Source organism: Zingiber officinale, chromosome 3B, assembly GCF_018446385.1.
Source record: "Zingiber officinale cultivar Zhangliang chromosome 3B, Zo_v1.1, whole genome shotgun sequence".
NCBI lineage: Eukaryota > Viridiplantae > Streptophyta > Magnoliopsida > Zingiberales > Zingiberaceae > Zingiber > Zingiber officinale.
The window spans coordinates 44,323,267-44,346,099 of record NC_055991.1 but is presented as its reverse complement, the minus strand read 5'-3'; positions in this window follow the sequence as shown (position 1 = coordinate 44,346,099).

Below are 22,833 nucleotides of genomic sequence, written 5' to 3'. Positions count from 1 at the left end.
GATAAGACTTGCGAACATGGAAAATTAGGGCCAGGAGGTAAGAAGTGTATCTTTATAATGACACTTTTAAGGGTTATGTTTTTATTAGTGAGTGACAAGATGGAACCATCTCTGAAATAGAGTCAAGAGATGCTACTTTTCTTGAAACTGAGTTCCCAACACGAGGTGAAGTTGATAAGATAATTTCTCTATATGAGATAGAGGAGGAGGATAATTTTTCTTTATCAACAAATCAGGAGATGCCTGAAACTAGTCAACCGAGTGGGAGTAATTTGCCATTGAATGAGTCAGTTTTTCAACAGTCTAACCTTCGAAGAAGTAGTCGTCAGATTATTCCTTGGAGAAGGTTTGATATTGAGAATGAGGCATTGATGGTTCTCCCAGTTGATGATGAGAAACCTCTAACAGTTGAGGAAGCTTTGAGAAGCTCAGTTAGAAAAGAATGGAAAATTGCAATAGATGAAGATATGGAGTCAATGAGAAAGAATCAAGTTTGGGATTTAGTCGATCTTCCTCCAGGCCGAAGGGCTATTGGAAATAAGTGGATTCTCAAAGTAAAGAGGAAAGCAGATGGATCGATTAATCGATACAAGGCTCGATTAGTTGCAAAAGGATATACCCAAATGGAGGATATTGACTTTGAAGAGACATTCTCCCCAGTTGTGAACTTTGTGTCAATACTGTTGGTTAGTCGTAAGAAGATCGTATCGGTTCCACTGTACAAAAATTTAGTACAAGTGTCGAACATTTTCTAAATAACCTATTGTGTTCTTTAGAAGTTAAATTAGGAATCGCAAATGGAACTTAACATTATTGATTCCAAATTTAACTTATCTGTTCTTAATGGTTTAGATTTGGATCGCAAGCGGAACTTAACACTATTGATCCAAATCCACCTACGTTATAAATTTAATTAAATATTAATTTCCAAAATTGGATTCCAGGTTAAACATGGCGAGGCACAAGACCTTCTTGGATATGGGAGCAACCACCACTTCCAAGACAAAGCCTTTTAAGGAAAGCTAATATTTAATTTCCTTATATAACTCTAGGTTTAACCAAAAGGAACAATCGAATCACAAATTTGAAAAACAAAAAAGCACAAATTTGAATAACAAATTTAAAATAACTAGAATCTATTGACTCTTGTGTTTGGAATTCTAACAAAGAAAAATAACTAGCATGATGCGGAAGAAAATTACTAGTTATACCTTTTCTTTGCAAACTAATGACCTCAAGATCTTCTGCCGTATTCCTCGCCTCGCCTTGGACGTCGTGTGGGCGACAATCCTCCAAGATAAACACCACCCAAAAGAACTTCTCCTCCTTATAATATTCGGCCACCACCACCACAAAATAAAAGAGAGCAAAGGGAGAAGAGAGGGAGAGAGAGGGCTGGCTACTTGAGAATCACCAAGCAAGAGAATAAGAATTGTATCTTATGAGGCCTCCTCACCCATTCTTTTATATTATTTGCCCAAGGCAAATAAGGGAAGAATTTTAAAAAAAATTAAAATCTTCCTCTAGTTTTTCCTTTTTCCTTTTCCTTTTTCCTTTTCTTTCCTCTTGATTGAATCAATCACCAAATCAATGATTGACTTGATTTAATCTTGGCCGGCCCCTTGCTTGGGCACTAAGCAAGGGTGGCCGGCCACTTATAGGAAGGAATAATAATTTTTTTTTATAAAATTTAACAAGAAGAAATCCTCTTATAAAATTTTACAAGTTCTCTTTCCTAAAGAGGATGTTTAAAAGGAAAATTTTAAAAATTAAAACCATATTTTAAAATTTAAAACTTCTCTTCAAAAATTTCCTTTTTAAACATAAATAGAAAATTTTAATTTTTAAAACTTCTCTTCCTTTTTTCTAAAACCATGAGGATGGTTAAAAAAAGGGAAAGTTTTAAAAACTTTTAAAACTCTCTATTAAACCATGTGGCCTAATTCAAATAAGGAAATTTTTTAAAATTAAAATCTCTCTTTTAAAACTTATAGTTTTCTACAAAGAGAAGATTTTAAAAATTCAAAACACCCCTCCTTGTTTGAATTAATGTGGCCGGCCCCCTCTTGCTTGGGCACCAAGCAAGGGGCCGACCCCTTAGTCACCAAGCAATGGGCCGACCTCCTTTCTTGGACACCAAGAAGGGCTTTTAATGAGTGGTTTATAAGGCACTAATGAGGCTACGATAGGGACGTAGAGGAGAAATTGGTTTTGACCTTCCGATCAGCTTGAGTATCCCGTGTTCGCCCCGAACACACAACTCAAGTTCATCAACAATAACTCATTCCACTAGAGAGTTATTGTTGCACTACCGCACCAATCTCAAATTACATTATGGGCTCCTTCTTACCATGAGTGTGTTAGTCTCCATGTGTTTAAGATAACGAATGCCCACTAATTAAGTAAGTTACTGACAACTCACTTAATTAATATCTAGCTCCAAGAGTAGTACCACTCAACTTCATTATCATGTCGGACTAAGTCCACCTGCAGGGTTTAACATGACAATCCTTATGAGTTCCTCTTGGGGACATTCTCAACCTAGATAACTAGGACACAATTTCCTTCTATAATCAACAACACACATTATAAGTAATATCATTTCCCAACTTATCGGGCCTATTGATTTATCAAGCTAAATCTCACCCTTTGATAAGTTAAAGAAAAAGATACTAAATATATATGCTTGTTATTACATTAGGATTAAGAGCACACACTTCTATAATAACTAAGGTCTAGTTCTTTTATTAAGTCAGTATAAAAAGAACTTACCTAAAAATGATCCTACTCAATACACTTAGAGTGTACTAGTATAATTTATTAGTTAAGATAAACTAATACCTAATTACACTATGACTATATCAATGGTTTGTTCCTTTCCATCTTAGTCGTGAGCAACTATTTATAATTTATAAAGAACTGATAACATGATCTTCTGTGTGTGACACCACACACCATGTTATCTACTTTAAAAATTAATTGAACAATTATATTTAACAAATAAATATAGGCATTTGACCAATGTGATTCTTTTATTTCAAAAATAAATGTTTACAAAAGTTAGACTTTTAGTATACACTGTAACAATCTCCCACTTATACTAAAAGACTAAGCTGCCATATCTTCTGCCATACATTTGATTCCCATCCCTTCCACATGCCGATCAAAAGCTTTTGCCGGAAGGGCCTTAGTGAAAGGATCTGCTAGGTTATCTGCTGATATAATCTTGGCGACGACAACTTCTCCTCGCTTGACGATGTCTCGTATCAGGTGGTACTTGCGCTCTATATGTTTACTCGTCTTATGGGCTTGTGGTTCCTTCGAGTTTGCAACTGCACCGCTATTATCACAATAAATTGTGATGATTTTGGGCAAAGTAGGAATCACATCTAAGTCTATTAGAAAGTTCCTGAACCATACTGCTTCTTTGGCTGCCTCAGAGGCTGCCACATACTCAGCTTCCATGGTTGAGTTTGAAACACATTTATGCTTAGCACTCCTCCATGCAATGGCTCCACCTCCTAAAGTAAACACATAGCTTGATGTAGACTTACTATTGTCCCTATCTGATTGGAAATCCGAATCTGTGTAACCCACAGGGAGCAAATCGTCTGCTTGGTAAACTAGCATATAATCTCTAGTCCTTCTCAGGTATTTCAATATATGCTTTACAGCAGTCCAATGTCCTTGTTCAGGGTTACTCTGATATCTTCTTAGGGCAAAACAGATATCAGGTCTCGTACACAGCATTGCATACATAAGGCTTCCTACAGCCGAAGCATAAGGAACTGCCTTCATATGCTCTATCTCCTTTGATGTCTTCGGAGACATCTCTTTAGATAAGGCTACTCCATGCCTAAAAGGTAAGAAACCATTCTTGGAGTTCTGCATACTAAAACGAGCAAGGATTGTATCTATATATGAAGCTTGAGATAGACACAACATTCTTTTCTTGCGATCCCTTATAACTTAAATCCCAAGAATGTGTGCACATTTTCCTAAGTCCTTCATATCAAATTGTTTGGACAATCATACCCTTATGTCTGATAATACCTTGACATTGTTGCCAATTAACAAAATATCATCTACGTATAGTACAAGAAATACCACCACGTTTTCGTTACACTTCTTGTATACACAAGACTCATCCGGACACTGAATAAATCCATATGACTGGATTACTTCATTAAACCGGATGTTCCAAGATCTTGAAGCTTGCTTCAGTCCATAAATAGAACGATTGAGCTTGCACACTAGATGCTCTTTGCTTTTTTCAATGAACCCTTCTGGTTGCTTCATATGGATGTTTTCTTCAAGACTTCCGTTAAGGAATGATGTCTTGACATCCTTTTGCCAAATCTCATAATCCATATAAGCAATAATGGATAAGAGTATCCGGATAGACTTTAGCATAGCTACCGGCGAAAAAGTCTCCTCATAATCGATTCCCTCTTTCTGAGTATAACCTTTCGCAACAAGCCTTGCCTTGAAGGTTTCTACCTTCCCGTCTGTCCCTCTTTTCCTTTTATAGATCCACTTGCATCCAACGACTTTTACACCATCAGGTGGTTCTACAAGCTCTCAGACTTTATTAGAATACATAGATTCTATTTCAGAATTCATTGCCTTTTGCCAAGATACTGCATCTTTATCTTGGAGTGCTTCATCATATGTTCGGGGATCAGGTTCATGTTTACCCGGGATCAAGTCCGAAGACTCTCCCAAAAACATGAATCTCTAAGGTTGCCTTACAACCCTCCCACTGAAACGAGGCACTGTCTCTGGTTGTGTATCATGTGTGACACGTGTTGCAGTTTCTTGTGGTACTTCATCTTGTACTATTGGTACTAAAGTAGACGTGTCCTCTCTTATTTCTTCTAGAACAATTTCACTCATGGACTTATGGTTCATTACATAATCTTCTTCTAAAAATCGAGCATTGGTGCTAACAATGATCTTCTGATTTTTAGGATTATAAAACAAACCACCTTTCGTTCCCTTAGGATATCCCACAAATAGACAAACTTCTGTACGTGATTCCAACTTATCAGTATCTCCCTTCAGCACATGTGCTAGACTACTCCATATCCGGATATGATTCAGACTAGGCTTATGCCCATTCCATAATTCCATGGGAGTAGAGGAACTATTTTAGAAGGTACCATATTCAGAATGTACACTGTTATTTCTAGAGCATATCCCCAAAACAAATTTGGTAATTCTGAATAACTCATCATCGATCTAACCATTTCCATGAGAGTCCTATTCCTTCATTCTGCCACACCATTCTATTGGGGTGTACCAGGTGCAGACAATTGGGATTGAATCCCGACTTCTAATAAGTAATTCCTAAACTCTCCAAAGAGGTATTCGCCACCACGGTGAGACCGTAGTGTCTTGATACTTGTACCAAGACGTTTCTCCATATCATCCCTATATTCTTTGAACTTATCAAAGCATTCAAACTTGCGGCGCATCAATTAAATGTATCCATATCTTGAATAATCATCTATAAAAGAGACGAAATATTCATAACCACCTCTTGCCTGGATAGACATAGGACCACACAAATCATAATGAACTAGTTCTAACACATCTTTGGCTTTATACCCCTTGGCCTTAAAAGTTCTCTTGGTCATTTTACCTACCAAGCAGGATTCACATGTTGGAAAGTTTTCCAACTCTAATGAACCCAAGAGTCCATCGGCTACAAGCCTTTGAATCCTACTTAAGTTAATATGACCAAGCCTTAGATGCCAAAGATATGTTTGGTTCATTTTCGAATATTCTTTTCTCTTATTAGAGTTAGAAGATGTGTTATTAATTTCCATATTTTGCTTTGTGGGAGAAATTTGATTTAAAATATATAAATTGTCAACCAATGCACCAGAACAAATAATAACCTTATTTCTATTTATAACCACATTGTTACTCAAAGAAACAGAATATCCATCCAAATACAGTTTAGAAACTGAAATTAAATTCTTTCTAAAATTGGGTACATAAAGACAATTTCTTAAAATCAAACTTCTATTCCTATCAAAAGATAAGTAGACGTCTCCCATTGCAACAACCCCCACCTTAGTAGCATTGTCCATGTAGACGGTTATCTCTCCTTCAAATAGTCGTCAGGTTTCCTGGAACCCCTGCAAAGAATTGCAAACATGATCAGTGGCTCCCGTATCTACACACGAGGTGTTGGTAGATTACACCGCTAAACATGTTTCAACTACTAGAGCATGAGATATACCTTTATTGTTCTGATTTCTACGAGGACAGTCCGCCTTCCAATGTTCTGACTGCTTGCAGATGAAGCACTTGCCCTTCGGCTTCTTCATTCCAACTTTTTGTCCTGTACCCTGAGGTTTATTCACTCTCTTTGCTGAAAAGACCTGTTTCTTCTTCTTCTTGCCTTTCGACTTAGAAGTAGTAACCATTTTCAGCATAGTGAATCTGAGAACTGTGACGAAATATACCTTCTGTTGCCTGTAGTTCTGTCAGAAGTTCCGCCAATGTATACTCCCTTTTATTCATGTTATAGTTCAGGCGGAACTGCTAAAAACTTCTGGGTAGCATTTGGAGAATTATATCGACCTGGGTTTCCCCATCGATATCACCTCCAAGGACTTGTATTTCGTTCAGATAAGCCATCATTTTGAGGATATGATCCCTTACGGGTGTCCCCTCTGACATGGTGGCTGTCATTAACTTTCTCATTGTCTCTTGCCTAGCAGTCCGACTCTGGTGCACAAAGAGTTCTTTGAGATTGTTCATTATATCATAAGCCGTTGGTAAGTCCTGATGCTGATGTTGCAATACATTTGACATTGAAGCCAAAATGTAACACCGCGCCTTCTCATCTGCTTTTACCCATTTCTTATGATACTTAATCTCCTCTGGGGTAGAATCATTGTTAGGTGTATCTGGGCATACCTCTGACAGTACAAACTTATAGCCCTCATCAGTTAGGACAATGTCCAGGTTTCTTTTCCAATCTATATAGTTGGGGCCAGTAAGTTTATTATCTTTCAGTATAATGGCCAGTGGGTTGAAAGTCATCCTAAGAATCACAAAATAAATTTTTGGTCAGGACTCTAAATTTAGAATAATATTAATTCCTCAAACAATACTATTTCAAATTTACCAACACCTCAAAACACCACGAATATTGCATGCCACGTTAGTGTGGACGTATACAAATTCAACATTTGTAAGAGGAGGGTATAACCCATTAATTTTATTATCTTGTCATCCTAACATTATGACAAATAAAATTAATAGTTGGTTTTCCTTTGGTCACACAAAACAATAGCAGTGACTCCGTTGGGGAGGATACTATTGAATGCGTCTAAGTGTATACCATTAGTTGATACTTAGTCCATTAAATAGGATTGTGCCCCTATAGTTGGAGAAGATCACACACTCCTAAATAATTTTCTATAACCATCCATAAAGGAAGTTTGATCTAGTGATCCGCAACAAACCCATCCGTTGTGGAGGGAGGCACTCAGAGCCAACACGCAAGCTTGTTGCATCACTTACAAATCAGTAATGGAGACCGTGGAATTTATTAAAATCCCTCACTCACTTAGTTATTTAAAAATGAGGATTTTAACCTATGCTAGCATACATCACATGCAGATAAACATCACAGTAAATAAAAGCAATAAATTTGGAAATTAATTTTTCAACTATTATGGCCTTTTTCATCACTATCTTCAGTATGCTCCCACCCTAGCTTCTGCCATCTTTAGCCACCGCCATCAGGTTGAGTTGTCGCATCTATCTTGCTTCTTATTCCGCTGCGTCTCTGGTCCTCCAAAAGCACCACGCCTCGTAAAGATACGATCCGCGACAAATATAGAATTTTACATATATCGATCTTACATTACATAAAGGAATGTACATGTATTCTAGATCGAACAAAAATAAAATTCTAAAAATAATACAGCTCCTGCTGTATTTAATACAAACAATCATGCACACAAAATAATTCCCTTGACATGTCCAAGGGTCCAATCACACACAATATCTAAATGTCATAATAGTTGGAGCCTGCAACCACAAAGTTAGCACATCTTACTATTATCCTGCCTAAATTATGTATGACATGTGTATAATTAATTTGAAAACCAAAACACACAGAGGCAAACCCTAGCTCTGATACCAATTGTTGGCTAGTCCTAGGAAGATCGTACCGGTTCCACTGTACAAAAATTTTGTACAAGTGTCGAACCTTTCCTAAATATCCTATTGTGCTCTTTAGAAGTTAAATTAGGAATCGTAAACGGAACTTAACATTATTGATTCCAAATTTAAATTATCTGTTCTTAATGGTTTAGATTTGGATCGCAAGCGGAACTTAACACTATTGATCCAAATCCACCTATGTTATAACTTCAATTAAATATTAATATCCAAAATTGACTTCCACGTTAAACATAGCGAGGCACAAGGCCTTCTTGGATATGGGAGCAACCACCACTTCCTAGACAAAGCCTTTTAAGGAAAGCTAATATTTAATTTTCTTATATAACTCTAGGTTTAACCAAAAGGAACAATCGAATCACAAATTCGGAAAACAAAAAAACACAAATTCGAATAAAAAATCCTAAATAACTAGAATCTATTGCCTCTTGTGTTTGGAATTCTAACAAAGAAAAATAACTAGCATGATGCGGAAGAAAATTACTAGTTATACCTTTTCTTTGCAAACTAATGACCTCAAGATCTTCTGCCGTATTCCTCGCCTCGCCTTGGACGTCGTGTGGGCGACGATCCTCCAAGATGAACACCACCCAAAAGAACTTCTCCTCCTTGTAATATTCGGCCACCACCACCACAAAATAAAAGAGAGCAAAGGGAGAAGAGAGGGAGAGAGAGGGAGGACCACTTGAGAATCACCAAGCAAGAGAATAAGAATTGTATCTCATGAGGCCTCCTCACCCTTTCTTTTATATTACTTGCCCAAGGAAACTAAGGGAAGAATTTTTATAAAAATTAAAATATTCCTCTAGTTTTTCCTTTTCCCTTTTTATCTTTCCTTTTCTTTCCTCTTGATTGAATCAATCACCAAATCAATGATTGGCTTGATTTAATCTTGGCTGGCCCCTTGCTTGGGTACCAAGCAAGGGTGGCCGACCACTTATAGGATGGAATAATAATTTTTTTCTATAAAATTTAAAAAGAAAAAAATTCTCTTATAAAATTTTACAAGCTCTCTTTCCTAAAGTGGATATTTAAAAGGAAAGTTTTAAAAATTAAAACCATGTTTTAAAATTTAAAACTTCTCTTAAAAAATTTCTTTTTTAAACATGAATAGAAAATTTTAATTTTTAAAACTTCTCTTCCTTCTTTCTAAAACCATGAAGATGGTTAAAAAAAAGGAAAGTTTTAAAAACTTTTAAAACTCTCTATTAAACCATGTGGCATAATTCAAATAAGGAAAGTTTTTAAAATTAAAATCTCTCTTTTAAAACTTAAAGTTTTCTACAAAGAGAAGATTTTAAAAATTCAAAACACCCCTCCTTGTTTGAATTAATGTGGTCGGCCCCCTCTTGCTTGGGCACCAAGCAAGGGGCCGACCCTTAAGAGGATATGGTGGTCGACCATTGCTTGGTCACCAAGCAATGGGCCGGCCTCCTTTCTTGGACACCAAGAAGGGCTTTTAATGAGTGGTTTATAAGGCACTAATGAGGCTACGATAAGGACCTAGAGGAGAAATTGGTTTTGACCTTCCGATGAGCTTGAGTATCCCGTGTTCGCCCCGAACACACAACTCAAGTTCATCAACAATAACTCATTCCACTAGAGAGTTATTATTGCACTACCACACCAATCTCAAATTACATTATGGGCTCCTTCTTACCATGAGTGTGTTAGTCTCCATGTGTTTAAGATAACGAATGTCCACTAATTAAGTAAGTTACTGACAACTCACTTAATTAATATCTAGCTCTAAGAGTAGTACCACTCAACTTCATTATCATGTCGGACTAAGTCCACCTGCAGGGTTTAACATGACAATCCTTATGAGTTCCTCTTGGGGACATTCTCAACCTAGATAACTAGGACACAGTTTCCTTCTATAATCAACAACACACACTATAAGTAATATCATTTCCCAACTTATCGGGCCTATTGATTTATCAAGCTAAATCTCACCCTTTGATAAGTTAAAAAAATAGATACTAAATATATATGCTTGTTATTACATTAGGATTAAGAGCACACACTTCCATAATAACTAAGGTCTAGTTCTTTTATTAAGTCAGTATAAAAAGAACTTACCTAAAAATGGTCCTACTCAATACACTTAGAGTGTACTAGTGTAATTTATTAGTCAAGATAAATTAATACCTAATTACACTACGACTATACCAAGGGTTTGTTCCTTTCCATCTTAGTCGTGAGCAACTGTTTATAATTTATAAAGAGCTGATAACATGATCTTCTGTGTGTGACACCACACACCATGTTATCTACTTTATAAATTAATTGAACAACTATATTTAATAAATAAATATGTATATTTGACCAATGTGATTCTTTTATTTTAAAAATAAATGTTTACAAAAGTTAGACTTTTAGTATACACTCTAACAAATACGTGTTATCCTTGCTATAGTAGCACAATATGACATCGAATTACATCAGATGAATGTAAAAATGGCTTTCCTTAATGGTAATATTGACGAAGAAATCTATATGGTACAACCAGAAGGTTATGTTGCTGAAGGTCAAGAGAAAAGAGTATGTAGACTTCGGAAGTATATATATGGGTTAAAGCAAGCGTCAAGACAATGGAACATAAGATATAATGAAGTAATATTGTCTTATGGTTTCGAAATGATCAATGAGGATCATTGTGTTTACCTAAAAAAGGAAAAAGGAAAGTTTGCCATTTTATCATTATATGTTGAAGATATGCTAATAGCTGGAAGTGACATAAAGTGTGTGATAGAAGTCAAAAGTTAGCTTTCATCACAATTTGACATAATAGATATGGGAGAAGCCGTACATCTTAGGAGTGAAGATCATTAGAGACCGATCAAAAAGGCTTTTGGGTTTGTCTCAAGAAGCTTATATCACTAAGATGCTACAACACTTCAATATGTCAGATTGCAACATTGAATAGACACCTATAGCGAAAGGTACTATTTTGAGCAAAAGTATGTATTCCAAGACTCCTGAGGAAATAGCCGAGATGAAGAAGAAATCATATGCCACTGCCATTGGTAGTTTGATGTACACTATGTTGTGTACTCATCCTGATATAAGCTATGCTGTTGGCTTAGTGAGTCGTTTCCAGTCAAACCCAGGATCAAGACACTGGAAAGCGGTGAAGAGGATATTCAGATATCTCAAAGGAACAACGGATTATTGCCTCTTCTTCCAAAGATCATAAATGAGCCTAAGTGGCTACACAGATGTAGATTGGGCAGGGGACCTTGATGACAGAAAATCCACATCTGGCTATGTCTTCTTGTTGAATGGTGGCGTCATCTCATGGAACAGTAAGAAGCAGGCTTGTGTAGCCTTGTCGACAATGGAAGCTGAGTATATGGCTTGTGCAGCGGTTGTGCAAGAGGCTGTCTGGCTAAGAAGGTTCCTGAAGCATCTAAAGATTGCTGAGGATAGTGGGAGTCCTGTTACAGTGTACTGTGACAGTTAAGCTGCAATAGCTTTTTCCAAGGATCCCAAATATCACAGCAAAAGGCGAGCATATAGAAATTAAGTATAATGTTGTAAGGGATATTGTTGACAAGAAAAAGGTGATTCTTGAGTACATCGCTACACGAAATATGCTTGCTGATCCTTTTACTAAGCTATTGACTAAAGAGTCATTTCATGGGTATGTGAAGTCTTTGGGACTTCGAAGAATGTAACTTATTGTAAACACATTGTGATAAATGAAAAATACCATGATTTATTCAGTGTATATGTCTTTGTTACATTCGAATAAAAGTCTCGATAAGCATGTTGACAGATAGAGGTTGGTCCACTCACATGGACAATCATCTCTATTTGTTAAGTACGAATAGAGGTAAGACCATTGCTTATGGGACAACTTATGTAGCTGTGAATAGAGACATACCCATAAGTTAAGGTCGCCTTGATATTTGTGCCAAGATGAGATCATTTATGTAATGATTGGAGTAAATGCACCCATCATTTACTGAATCTGCTTGAGACCAGATTAGAATTCATATGTTGAATTTAGGATTAGACATTGGGAATGTCTAGATCAAAATCTGTACGATGTTAAATTTTGGGAAAAACATGCGCTCTTTTTGGTAAAGAGAATAACATCGTAGCATGTGATTCATACCACATGTGCTATGGCGACAAGAAGGGTAGTAGGAGAATGAATCCCTGCTTCTCTACTATGTGAGACCCTTGAGATTATAAGTTAATCTTGATTTTACCCTAAGTGACTATTTAGCTGTCTACTTGAAGTTCTGATCAGTGTCTGCTACTTTAGCATATTTCCTATTGGCTATGGATGATTCGGTCTATGGAGCATAACTAGGAAAGCGACTGATTAGAATGAATAGATTCTAGCTAAAAAGGAAGATTAAGATTGGTTTACATCTTTGACATTTATTCACTGGTACCAGTTACATTTTTAGTTTAATACATAAAATGTAATTCTGAATAATTTGTTTTATTGGAGATGTTGAGCATGCTCTTGACATATGGTCAATATGAGGGATTAGAGATGTTCATGATGATGTAAATAATTTAATCTGGAGTAAAGGCAAGTCATTTATGTCCCTGATTCGTTCTATGGACATATGTCTCCGATTCGTTCTATGGAGCAGCTAAGTAAGTGGCAATTTTCTTAGCAATTGAATGCTCACTGTGCTTGCTGTCGCACAAACCATTTTCCCTAATGTATGGAATGGATGTTCTAATTTGGTCTTCATGACTTGATCCTCATAAAGTCTATGTGACTTATTTGGTCTGTTGGTTAGTCCTAGGAAGGTCATACCGGTTCCACTATATAAAAATTTTGTACAAGTGTCAAACCTATCCTAATAACCTATTGTGTTCTTTAGAAATTAAATTCGGAATCGCAAACGGAACTTAACATTATTGATTCTAAATTTAACTTATCTGTTCTTAATGGTTTAGACTTGGATCGCAAATTATGCTTAACATTATTGATCCAAATCCGCCTATGTTATAAATTCAATTAAATATTAATTTTAGAAATCGACTTCTAGGTTAAACATGGTGAGGCACTAGACCTTCTTGGATATGGGAGCAACCACCACTTCCTAGACAAAGCCTTTCAATGAAATCTAATATTTAATTTCCTTCTATAACCCTAGGTTTAGCCAAAAGGAATAATCGAATCACAAATTCAAAAAACAAAAAAACACAAACTCGAATCACAAATTCAAAACCTAGAATTATATGTCTCTTGTGTTTGGAATTCATATAAAGAAAAACTAGTATGATGCGGAAAACAATTACTAGTTATACATTTATTTGTATGCAACGACCTCTTGATCTTCTACTGTATTCCTCTTCTTATCCCGGACGTCGTGTGAGCGATGATCTACCGAGACGAGAACCACCCAAGCTCCTTCTTCTCCAAGCTAGTTTCAACCACCACAAAAAACTCCAAAAGTGTGAGGTTCGGCCACCACCACCAAGCTCCAAGGGATGCTAGAAACAAAGCCTCCTTTCTCTCCTTCTTCTCCAAGCAAGATCCGACCACCTTCCAAGCTCCCAAGGATGAAGAGGTTCTGCCAAGGAGAAGAAAGAAAAAGGAGAAGGGGAAATAAGAAGGGATGGCCACACCAAGGAAAAAAGGAGGAGAATAGAATAGAGTTATTACCCATGAAGGCACCCCTACCCCCTCTTTTATAATCCTTGGTCTTGGCAAATAAGGAAAATTTAAATAAAAACTTCCTTATTACTTTACCATGAAAAGGAAAATTTAATTAATTAAAACTAATTTCCTTTTCTTAAATCCACATGGCCGGCCACCTCATTGCTCCAAGCAAGGAAAGTTTTAACACAAAATTAAAACTTCCTAATTTGTTTCCAGAAATTTTAATAAAAATTTCTCTAATAATTTATCCCTTCATGGTTGGTTATAAAAGGAATTATATAAATTAAAATTTCTCTATTAAAACATGTGGATGATTTCCAAAAAGGAAAGTTATCTTTTAAAATTAAAATCTTCCTCTCAATCTACAAATAAGGAAAGATATCAAATCTTTCTTAATCTTTTTGTAGAAACTTATAAAAATAAAAATTTATAATTTTAAAACTCTCTTTTAAATCATGAACATGGTTACAAAAAAGGAAAGTTTTCTCAAAAATTAAAATCTTCCTTTCAATCTACAAATAAGGAAAGATATCAAATCTTTACTTAATCTTTTGTAGAAAACTATAAAAGGAAATATTTATAATTTTAAAACTCTCCTTTAAAACCATGGAATCCACATAAGAAAATTTTTAAAAAATTAAAATCTTTTTAATTTGATGTGGCCGGCCATACCAAGCTTAGGTTCAAGCTAGGGCCGACCACACAACTTGGCTCATCCCTTTTACTTGGCCGGCCCAAGCTGGGGTTCCAAGCTTGCATGGTAGGTCCCATTAGAATGGGTAAGAAGGTGGGTAAGAGTGGGTATAATACTTTATAAATAAGAGGCTATGATAGGGACCGAGAGGAGGAATTGATTTTGGTCTTCCAATGAAATTAAGCTTCCCGTGTTCGCCCCGAACACCCAACTTAATTTAATCAATAATAATTCATATCACTAAAGAATTATTATTGAACTACCGCATCAATCCCAAATTATATTTTGGGCTCCTTCTTATTATGAGTGTGTTAGTCTCCCAGTGTTTAAGATGTCGGATGCCCACAAATTAATTGAGTTACTGACAACTCATTTTAATTAATATCTCAGTCCAAGAGTAGTACCACTCAACCTTATCGTCATGTCGGACTAAGTTCACCTGTAGGGTTTAACATGACAATCCTTATGAGCTCCTCTTGGGGACATTATCAACCTAGATTACTAGGACACAGTTTCCTTTTATAATCAACACTACACACTATAAGTAATATCATTTCCCAACTTATCGGGCCTATTCATTTATCGAGCTAAATCTCACCCTTTGATAAGTTAAAGAAATAAATACTAAATATATGCGCTTGTTATTATATTAGGATTAAGAGCACACACTTTCATAATAACTAACGTCTTGTTCTTTTATTAATTCAACATAAAAAGTACTTACCTTAAATGGTCCTACTCAATACACTCAGAGTGTACTAGTGTAATTTTATAGTTAAGATAAACTAATACCAAATTACACTACCACTATTCCAATAGTTTGTTCCTTTCCATTTTAGTCGTGAGCTACTGTTTATAATTTATAAAGAACCGATAACATGATCTTCTGTGTGTGACACCACACACCATGTTATCTACAATATAAATTAATTGAACAACTACACTTAGCATATAAATGTAGGTATTTGACCAATGTGATTCTTATTTCTAAATAAATATTTATACAAAAAGCTAGACTTTTAGTATATACTCTAACAATCTCCCACTTATACTAAAAGAGTATGCTACCATATACCCTGCCATACATCTGATTTCCAACCCTTTAACATGCCCATCAAAAGCTCTTGCCTTAAGGGTCTTAGTGAAAGGATCTCTCAGGTTATCATCTGATGCAATCTAGGCGGCAACAATTTCTCCTCGTTATACGATGTCTCGTATTGGGTGGTACTTGCGCTCTATTGTATTTACTTGCCTTATGGACTTATGGTTTCTTCGAGTTTGCTACTGCACCACTATTATTACAATAAATTGTAATAATTTTTGGACAAAACAGAAATCATATCTAAGTCTATCATGAAGTTTCTGAGCCATTCAGCTTCTATGGTTGCCTCAGAGGCTGCCACATACTCAGCTTCTATGGTGGAGTCCGAAAAACATATATGCTTAAAACTCCTCCATTGTTATGGCTTTACTTCCTAATGTAAACACAAACCCCCGAGGTCTACTTACTATTGTCCCTATCTGATTGGAAGTCACAATCTGTGTAACCTATAGGGATCAAATTATCTGCCTTGTAAACTAGCATATAATTTCTAGTCCCACTAAGGTACTTTAATATATGCTTTACGACAATCTAGTATCCTGATCCTGAATTACTTCGATATCTGCTATGTCACGCCCCCAAAGGAGTCCCTGCCAGATAAAAATCTGGCAACATCTCCCCTGTACCGGTGACAATCCAAAGCATACATACATACAAAATATACATCAGCCACATGCGGCTGGAATATATACACAACTACGCAGTTAATAATCTCAGCATACACAGCTGGAAAAATATAACAACAACCATGCAGTTATATATATTTTTATCAGCCCACTCGGCTGTACTAAAAACCAACACAGCGTAAAAACGAGAACGAAAAGCCCATACAAAACAAATCAACACACTGCTAGCCGGCAAGGCTATATACAAATACATCACCAAAACCATAAGATAGCCACATGGCTAAATACAAATACAATGCCAAAATAATAGAAGGATATACGAAAGAAAACAAAAACGAGATGAAACAATCTTCGGATGTGACGTAGGACCCGGCAGATAGGATACTCCAAGCGACACACCAACCATCTATCTGCTACCTGAAAACATAAAGGTACAAATGCGGTGGTGAGTATAAGTAACTCAGCGGGTATAAGACAGAATAGTGCATGACCCATAAATAAACATGGAGATCAAAGTATACAGTCTCAGTAGAGAATAAAGAACATGATCATACTAACATACCGAATAAACACAACTACCAGTACCAGTCTATCTCACATAGTATAAGGCTCATAACTGACATACAAAAACTGCACATACTACAACTGACAAGATGATATACACATACCCAATCTAGAGATGACACATGATACAATGATCAGTAAACTAATCGGATCTGCAACAAACCCACTCATGACACCTGTGCAATATAAACACAACTTTATATACATGTAAAATAAATGGCATGCATGCAGTATGACAACCATATGCAACAAGCATATCTCAAACAAGTGCAACAACCACAATAACATGCATCTAGTATCTACTAGGCATGTATGCAAATATATCCCCAAAGATGCACCGTGCATCATATGCAAAAATGTATATGTATGCTCCATGGTCACCCCCGCCACCTCTCTAGACACCACGGACCCTATATGGTCGAGAGGCTTGGGTCCGTGACAAACCGTACTAGCCTCCAGTACATGCACCGCTATAGGCGGCCGAAGCGGACGGTCGGCTAAGTAGTTATCTAACTACATAGCTAAGGGTCCCTGACCACTCACATCTCTAGCCCTCTGACTACTGTACCCTCAAGACTCACTACTCCAGAGTGGTTGAGGCTGACAGAACAATGAGCGGCTGAGTAAGCGCGACAGGACTAGCTCCAAGCTACCACTCTCCAATAGTGGCCGAATGGACAACTATAAAAGACTGACAATCCTCTCAACTACAAGGGAGATGATAGTCGTTAGTATGCAATGAATGATGAACATGATATATATATAATCATGATACGGACACCGTCATCATCCATGCAAACTCTAACTCCACCTAAGTGCCCCACAACACGGGTATAATCATCATGATACCTCATCTCCCACCAAACATATGTATACAACTACACATGTATAGTTAACCAAAAATCTCCAATAACCCCACCAGACACACATACACAACCCCCCATGTACAATCAACATGTATCCTCCAGTAAAAACACATCAGACATGTGTATAAACCATAGATATAAAATCAACACAACTCCTCCAACAGTACATAACAAATACGTGTGAACATACAACATGTAAATGTAAGGTCAACATGATGACTCCTATAACACATATCATCCTATGTATAATCTGTTGGACCCTGTGGTAGTTTTGATGTGATCAACCAAGTTGGTTAGGTCCTGCATTGTGTCTGAACCCTGTGTCTGAGTGTGCAGGAACTTAGGAGCGCAGGAAGTCGAGCGGAAGACACAGCTAGCGAGAAGGACGGCACGGGGAGGGAGCCAACGGGCTCGGTGCGTCCGAAGGACGAGAGAGCTGTGGAAGAGTACTCCGATGGAGCGAGAAGAACGTGCGCAGCGTTCGAGGGACGAGAAGCCGGATGGAAGCCTGCTCGAGGAGAAGGCCGGGAACTGGGTTCGGGTGAGCCCTATTCCGGATGGCCGCAATCACCCAAGGAGCCGAACCGGAGCAAGTCAACTGGAAGTTGATTTGTCAACGGTTAGATCGATCGAACCCCTTGATCGGTCGACCGAACCCCTGTTTATCAGAAACCAACCTCAGCAGACACGTCAGATGCCACGTCAGAGGCTGAACGTTGGTGGAGCTTATCGGTCGACCGAAAATGCTGATCGGTCGACCGAAACCAAGTTTATCCAGAGACCAAGTCGAGCAGTTTGATCGGGCCAACTCAGCTGGAGACCGTTAGCCGATCGGTCGATCGAACAAAAGGATCGGTCGACCAAACCTAACCTCAATCCCCAGAGACTGTACCTGGACGGAAGAATAGGTAGATATAGCAGGTTCGGTCGACCGAACCTGGGGATCGGTCGACCAATCCCTCTCGAGTCAAACCTAATCCCGAAGGATCAGGTGATCTGATAAGCTTGAGAACCCCTATATAAAGAGGGTCTCGGGCAGCTTTAGTGTACAACGAACAAGTGAACAAAATTCAACTCTTATACTCTCTAGTTAAGCAATAGTTCTGTTCTCTTCAAAGTGTAAAAGGCTTCTCCGCCTTCAGAGAAAGAGTTTCTTATTGCGCCTTTCATCGCCCTGGATTAACAACCCTCTTGGTTGTAACCAGGTTAAAATAGCTGAGTCTTTCTTTTCTGTTCATACTTTAGTTCTGTTTAATCTTGTAGCTATTGCATCTATTTGAGTTTAAATTGGTTGAGGAGGGTTTAGTTTTCATTTGTAGGCAATTCACCCCCCTCTTGCCGGCCTCCGCTGCACCTACAAGTGGTATCAGAGCCTGATAACCTCAGAAGGACTAACTGCCGTCTGAAGCAATAAGATCAAGACAATGACCGGCGCGAACATTCATCCCCCGAAGTTCGACGGAGATTTCGCTACATGGAAGCGAAAAATGGAGGTTTTCTTTAAAACATACTTTGATAATTTAATTACTATGAAATATGGTTTTGCAGCTCCTAAAGACAAAGAAGAAAACACGTGGAGCAAGAAGGAGCAAGCCGATTTCGTCGCCAACGGAAAAGCTGAATTCCACCTCCTCAGCGTTCTGCCACCTCAGGAGGTAAGTCGGATCGGAAGCTACGACTCAGCGAAAGATCTCTGGGAGAAATTCCTGGAGCTTCACGAAGGTACCTCTGAAGCGAAGCTGGCGCGACGCGACATCCTTCGGACACAACTAACAAACCCCCGGATGAACAACGGCGAGAAGGTAGCGCAACTCCAAGCGAGAACAAGGAGCTGATAACGCAACTAACGAACCTTGGAGAAGAAGTAACCAACCGAGATTCTATCCGATACGCGCTTAATGCCTTCCCGAGGACTTCAGAATGGGCGTCCTTAGTAGATGCTTACTACATCTCTAAGGACTTTGAGGTAAGTAGTTTAGAAAACTTGTTTTCAACTTTCGAACTTCACGATTCTCGACTTGCAGAAAAACCAGTAGAGAAGTCGAACCTCAACGTTGCCCTACGAGCTGAAAAGGACGATCCCGACTCCGAAGCGTCAATCGACGAAAACGAAGCTGTGTTAATGGTAAGACGTTTTAATAAGTTTTTTAAATCTAACAAGTTTAGATCGTAGTCAAGTAAACGTCATCAAAAAGGAAGGACAGTCCGGTGCTACAATTGCAACGAAGAAGGGCACATCAAGTATGATTGCCCAAAATTGAAGAGCAAACAGAAAGATAAGGAAAGAAGCAAGAAGCCAGCTCGACCCAAGCAAAAAAATCTGAAGGCGACATGGGACGACTTTTCATCCTCCGAGTCAAAAGTCGAAGAATTCTCAGGATTAGCTCTACTAGCTAACCATCAGCCAGAAGAAGAGTCAAGCTCAGAGATGAGCATCGATGAAAGGGGAGGAACATCAGAAGAGGAAAACTGCAGTGAAGGGGGAGCCTCACCAAATCAGGTAAGTCAGGTACGCAATCTTACCCCTACTCAGTCCTTTCGCTTTATTAAAGCACTTTCTAAAGAGTTAGATAAATTTGAAAAGGAAAATGAAAATTTGAAATTAGAAAATGCAAAGTTAAAAAATGAAATTCAAGAACTGAAATCTGATGCATGTTTAAAAGTAAATATTTTCCCAAAATCAAAAATAAAGTTATATGGAAAATTAAATTGGTATGTTTAACATCATCAGGGTCAAATTAGGAAAATACCAAGAAACTATGTATCACCTAAATTCCTAATTAATTCAGTAGGAAGGAACCTCTATTTGGTTCCAAAATCTGTGCTAAACTAATCTCTTAACATTAAAAGCTTTATAGAGAGAAAATTAAACATTTTCTTTATGAAGGCTTTGTCTAAGGAAGTGGTTGTTGCTCCAATAACCAAGAAGGCCTAGTGCCTCGCCACGACTTGGAAGCTGAAATATTGAAACAAAAATATTTAATTAACTTTCTGAAAAAACATTAAAAGTAAAATTAAAATGCTTTGAAAGTGTACAAACATTTTTTTTTTGCTTTACTAAGTTTTGGAGTTTTTGAAAGTTTTAACTTAGAAAATTTTAATAACACTTGAATAATGCTTTGAAAAATTATTCAACTAATGTTTCTTCATTTTTACTTAGAAATTCCTTTTGAAAATTCTAAGAAATTATTTTGCTTAGAAATTTTTTTTTATCTTAAGAACTTACTTCCCCGTTTTTGCTGTGATCAAAGGGGGAGAGAAAAGTACAAGTTTAGGGGGAGTTAGGAAAATTAAAATATATCTGTTGTCTCTCTAAACTATGTTGCAATTTTATTTATTGCAAATTTATGCTATACTTGTTAGTTTAGTAATTTTCTTAAAATTACGTTTGTCTATTTTTAACCCTAACTTGAACTTGGGTTGATGCACATCAAAAAGGGGGAGATTGTTGGACCCTGTGGTAGTTTTGATGTGATCAACCAAGTTGGTTAGGTCCTGCGTTGTGTCTGAACCCTGTGTCTGTGTGTGCAGGAACTTAGGAGCGCAGGAAGTCGAGCGGAAGACGCAGCTAGCGAGAAGGACGGCACGGGGAGGGAGCCGACGGGCTCGGTGCGTCCGAAGGACGAGAGAGCTGCGGAAGAGTACTCCGGTGGAGCGAGAAGAACGTGCGCAGCGTTCGAGGGACGAGAAGCCGGACGGAAGCCTGCTCGACGAGAAGGTCGGGAACTGGGTTCGGGTGAGCCCTATTCCAGATGGCCGCAATCACTCAAGGAGCCGGACCAGAGCAAGTCAACTGGAAGTTGACTTGTCAACGGTTCGGTCGACCGAACCCCTTGATCGGTCGACCGAACCCCTTGATCGGTCGACGGAACCCCTGTTTATCAGAAACCAACCTCAACAGACACGTCAGATGCCACGTCAGAGGCTGAACGTTGGTGGAGCTTATCGGTCGATCGAAAATGCTGATCGGTCGATCGAAACCAAGTTTATCCATAGACCAAGTCCAGCAGTTTGATCGGGCCAACTCAGTTGGAGACCGTTGGCCGATCGGTTGACCGAACAAAAGGATCAGTCGACCGAACCTAAGCTCAATCCACAGAGATTGTACCTGGATGGAAGAATAGGTAGATACAGCAGGTTCGGTCGATCGAACCTGGGGATCGGTCGACCGATCCCTCTCAAGTCAAACCTGATCCCGAAGGATCAGGTGATCTGATAAGCTCGAGAACCCCTATATAAAGAGGGTCTCGGGCAGCTTTAGTGTACAACGAACAAGTGAACGAAATTCAACTCTTGTACTCTCTAGTTAAGCAATAGTTCTGTGCTGTTCAAAGTGTAAAAGGCTTCTCCGCATTAAGAGAAGGAGTTTCTTACTGCGCCTTTCATCGCCCTGGATTAACAACCCTCTTGGTTGTAACCAGGTTAAAATAGCTGAGTCTTTCTTTTTGGTTCATACTTTAGTTCCGTTTAATCTTGTAGCTATTGCATCTATTTGAGTTTAAATTGGTTGAGGAGGGTTTAGTTTTCATTTGCAGGCAATTCACCCCCCTCTTGCCGGCCTCCGCTGCACCTACACAATCCCTGTCATATGCACAATCAGCATGATAATACAAACAACCCGACAATCCCTACAATACCCACTACAAGAAAATTGGGATTTTACAATACTTAAAAGACAACGTTTTTTTTTAAAAGCGTTGTCTTTTTCTTTTTAACAACGCTTTTAGTGAAAAGCGTTGTCTATTTCTTTATTTTCTTACTAATAGACAACACTTTTTTAAAAATCGTTGTCTATTAGTGATTTTTATGGGTCAAACACAACGCTTTTTAAAAAGCGTTGTCTATTAGTATTTTTTTAGTGTCTATGATAATGATTTTTAAAAATCGTTGTCTATTGTCAAGCCCTCATCTAAATCTGGGATGATCTAAATCGTTGGATGCAACTAAGGAATAGAAAAGACCTTGGTTCACTTTGACACCCACCTTTCTCCCAAATCAATCCTACCGACTCACGCATAATCTTCTCCTCCCGAATCCCTCTCATGCATATGTACTTGTCAGCTGTGAGTGGGAGATGAACTCGACAGTTCGAGCGAAGGGCTTCGGGAGAGCTTCAAGCGGAGGAGGGGGGCTTG